The sequence below is a fragment of the Tachypleus tridentatus genome, chromosome 1, assembly GCF_004210375.1.
Source record: "Tachypleus tridentatus isolate NWPU-2018 chromosome 1, ASM421037v1, whole genome shotgun sequence".
In the NCBI taxonomy this organism is placed as follows: domain Eukaryota; kingdom Metazoa; phylum Arthropoda; class Merostomata; order Xiphosura; family Limulidae; genus Tachypleus; species Tachypleus tridentatus.
In genome coordinates, this window is record NC_134825.1 from 182,016,620 (window position 1) to 182,021,663 (window position 5,044).

The following is a 5,044-nucleotide window of genomic DNA, read 5'->3' on the forward strand; positions in this document are numbered from 1 at the left end:
AACAGAACATCTTATCGTGACAATAAAATAGTGTATAAACAGCTTACCATGACAGTAAAGTAGTAACAGAACATCTTATCGTGACAATAAAATAGTGTAAAAACAGCTTACCATGACAGTAAAGTAGTAACAGAACATCTTATCGTGATAATAAAATAGTGTAAAAACAGCTTACCATGACAGTAAAGTTGTTACAGAATATTATTACAAGAAAATCACTAGAAGTAAAAATATATTCTCAAGACAGTTATTATGGGTATTGAAACTTTAAGTAAAATAAAATACAGAACAACGTTTTGACCTTTTTAGGTCATCTTCAGGTTAACGAAAGGTTAACCCTCAGATTAATCTGAAGATGATCTAAGAAGATCGAAACGTTGTTCTCTATTTTATTTTACTTAAAGTTTTAATACCCATAATAACCGTCTTGAGAATACGTAATGACAGAACAGTTTATCATTACAATATAAAACGAGAGGATCCTTTAGTGATGACGGCTTGTATCTGATTATTATAAAGTGGCTGAGTTGTTGTTAAGTTCTGTTTTTCTTCAGTTTTTACTAATGAAGACTTAAGCAGTATTCCTCATCTTGACAAACTGTTAGTTGAAAACAAACATGAACAAGAGAACTGCATAAGTTCTGAGCTTCTTGAAATAAAACTGTTTAAAGAACAATAAGTCTTCTAGTACAGATTATGTTTCCCAAAGGAGGTCAAGGATTGGATATTGCCACAATTTTTTGTAAGTCCTTGAGTAGTGGACAAGTAGCAACAGATTGGAAAATAGCTAATGTCGTTCCTACTTCAAAGAACGTAATAGAAGTTGTTTTAGTAATTAGAGGCCTATTAGTTTTACATCAGTTGTGGGAAAAGATTTGAAAAGTCTGATAAAAGATACGTTGCAAAGTCGTTTTACAAAATTTAGAATTTTATTAAATAGCCAATATGGTTTCACTAAGGGAAAATCTAGCGTTACAAATCTTTTTTACATGATTTGAGAATGTTAGTGCATATGTAGATTAGGTTAAGGGTATATATGTGGTGTGTCTGGATTGTCGGAAAACATTTGACAAGGTACCAAATAAAAGACTTCTAAAGAAACTTACTTCTGTAGGTGTGAGAGATAAGTTAAGTAACTGGATAGAAGAGTGGCTGGAGGGAAGAAAGCAGATGGTTGTTACATATGGAGTTCAGTCAAACTGGATCAGTCTTAGAACTTTTGCTCATTTTGATTTACACCAATGATAGATGAATGGTCAATAAATTATTTAAATTTACAGATGACATTAAGGTCTTTGTTGTGGCTAGTTGTGAAGAGGATGTTGCTGATTTACAAAAGGATTTAGATCATTTAGTGAGTTGGAAAAATATATGGTTGATGGATTTTAATTATATTAAATGTAAGGTAATACATGTGGGTTATCATAGTTTGAATTATAAGTATAATTTTTATGGGAATAACCTTAACAGTGTTATGAAGGAAAGGGATTTTCATGTCATAGTTCATGAACTTGTATGCTGCTGTTAATGTTAGGTCAAATAATACTTTAGGTGATATCTACAGGACAGACTGTTAGAAAGAGTTCAGAGGATATTTCTGGGATGGAGGGATGTCATGTTAAGATCCTGAAAATTGTTTTCTTTAAAAATAAGAGTTTGAGGAGATATGACTAAAGGTTTTAAGGTTGTAATTGGTAATGTTGAGGAGATACGACTAAAGGTTTTAAGGTTGTAATTGGTAATGTTGAGGAGATACGACTAAAGGTTTTAAGGTTGTAATTGGTAATGTTGAGGAGATACGACTAAAGGTTTTAAGGTTGTAATTGGTAATGTTGAGGAAATACGACTAAAGGTTTTAAGGTTGTAATTGGTAATGTTGAGGAGATACGACTAAAGGTTTTAAGGTTGTAATTGGTAATGTTGAGGAGATACGACTAAAGGTTTTAAGGTTGTAATTGGTAATGTTGAGGAGATACGACTAAAGGTTTTAAGGTTGTAATTGGTAATGTTGAGGAGATATGACTAAAGGTTTTAAGGTTGTAATTGGTAATGTTGAGGAGATATGACTAAAGGTTTTAAGGTTGTAATTGGTAATGTTGAGGAGATATGACTGAAGGTTTTAAGGTTGTAATTGGTAATGTTGAGGAGATATGACTAAAGGTTTTAAGGTTGTAATTGGTAATGTTGAGGAGATATGACTAAAGGTTTTAAGGTTGTAATTGGTAATGTTGAGGAGATATGACTAAAGGTTTTAAGGTTGTAATTGGTAATGTTGAGGAGATATGACTAAAGGTTTTAATGTTGTAATTGGTAATGTTGAGGAGATATGACTAAAGGTTTTAAGGTTGTAATTGGTAATGTTGAGGAGATATGACTAAAGGTTTTAATGTTGTAATTGGTAATGTTGAGGAGATATGAATAAAGGTTTTAAGGTTGTAATTGGTAATGTTGAGGAGATATGACTAAAGGTTTTAAGGTTGTAATTGGTAATGTTGAGGAGATATGACTAAAGGTTTTAAGGTTGTAGTTGGTAATGTTGAGGAGATATGACTAAAGGTTTTAAGGTTGTAATTGGTAATGTTGAGGAGATATGACTAAAGGTTTTAAGGTTGTAATTGGTAATGTTGAGGAGATATGAGTAAAGGTTTTAAGGTTGTAATTGGTAATGTTGAGGAGATATGACTAAAGGTTTTAATGTTGTAATTGGTAATGTTGAGGAGATATGACTAAAGGTTTTAAGGTTGTAATTGGTAATGTTGAGGAGATATGACTAAAGGTTTTAATGTTGTAATTGGTAATGTTGAGGAGATATGAATAAAGGTTTTAAGGTTGTAATTGGTAATGTTGGTTCATCCGCATATTTAACCGCGAAACTAGGGGACACAAATATAGATTTAGACATGGTAGTGTCAACTAAGACAATTTTCTATGTTTCAAATAGGGTGTTTAACTTATGGAATGGGTTTCCTTCATATATTGTGGAGGAAGTACATTTGAGTGTGTTCAAAAGAAAGCTTTATAGGTGTATGAATGACAAGGATTGACTTTACTATTTTTTAGTTTGGCTTAGGTCTCTTGTTGTCCCTAAAAATTATGTGATGTTAATTTAGAGACAGAACGTCTTACCACGACAAAAACTTAGTGACAAAACAGGTTACATTGACAACAATTTAGTGACAGAACATCTAACCATGACAACAGCTTAGTGACAGAACAGTTTACCATGACAAAAGCTTAGTGATAGAACAGCTTACCATGACAACAACTTAGTGACATAACATCTAACCATGACAACAATTTAGTGACAGAACAGCTTACCATGAAAACAGCTTAGTGACATAACAGCTTACCATGAAAACAGCTTAGTGACATAACAGCTTACCATGACAACAACTTAGTGACATAACAGCTTACCATGACAACAGCTTAGTGACATAACAGCTCACCATCACAACAGCTTTGTGACATAACAGCTTACCATGACAACAGCTTAGTGACATAACAGCTCACCATCACAACAGCTTAGTGATAGAACAGCTTACCATGACAACAACTTAGTGACATAACAGCTTACCATGACAACAGCTTAGTGATAGAACAGCTTACCATGACAACAACTTAGTGACATAACAGCTTACCATGACAACAACTTAGTGACATAACAGCTTACCATGACAACAACTTAGTGACATAACAGCTTACCATGACAACAACTTAGTGATAGAACAGCTTACCATGACAACAACTTAGTGACATAACAGCTTATCATGACAACAACTTAGTGACAGAACAGCTTATCATGACAATAACTTAGTGACATAACAGCTTATCATCACAACAGCTTAGTGACAGAACAGCTTACCATGACAACAGCTTAGTGATAGAACAGCTTACCATGACAACAACTTAGTGACATAACAGCTTATCATGACAACAACTTAGTGACAGAACAGCTTACCATGACAACAACTTAGTGACATAACAGCTTACCATGACAACAACTTAGTGATAGAACAGCTTACCATGACAACAACTTAGTGACATAACAGCTTATCATCACAACAGCTTAGTGACAGAACAGCTTACCATGACAACAGCTTAGTGATAGAACAGCTTACCATGACAACAGCATAGTGATAGAACAGCTTACCATGACAACAGCTTAGTGATAGAACAGCTTACCATCACAACAACTTAGTGACATAACAGCTTATCATCACAACAGCTTAGTGACAGAACAGCTTACCATGACAACAGCTTAGTGATAGAACAGCTTACCATGACAACAACTTAGTGACATAACAGCTTATCATGACAACAACTTAGTGACAGAACAGCTTACCATGACAACAACTTAGTGACATAACAGCTTACCATGACAACAACTTAGTGATAGAACAGCTTACCATGACAACAACTTAGTGACATAACAGCTCACCATCACAACAGCTTAGTGATAGAACAGCTTACCATGACAACAACTTAGTGACATAACAGCTTACCATGACAACAGCTTAGTGATAGAACAGCTTACCATGACAACAACTTAGTGACATAACAGCTTAGTGATAGAACAGCTTACCATGACAACAACTTAGTGACATAACAGCTTACCATGACAACAGCTTAGTGATAGAAACAGCTTACCATGACAACAACTTAGTGACATAACAGCTTACCATGACAACAACTTAGTGACATAACAGCTTACCATGACAACAACTTAGTGACATAACAGCTTACCATGACAACAACTTAGTGATAGAACAGCTTACCATGACAACAACTTAGTGACATAACAGCTTATCATGACAACAACTTAGTGACAGAACAGCTTACCATGACAACAACTTAGTGACATAACAGCTTATCATCACAACAGCTTAGTGACATAACAGCTCACCATCACAACAGCTTTGTGACATAACAGCTTACCATGACAACAGCTTAGTGACATAACAGCTTACCATGACAACAGCTTAGTGACATAACAGCTCACCATCACAACAGCTTTGTGACATAACAGCTCACCATCACAACAGCT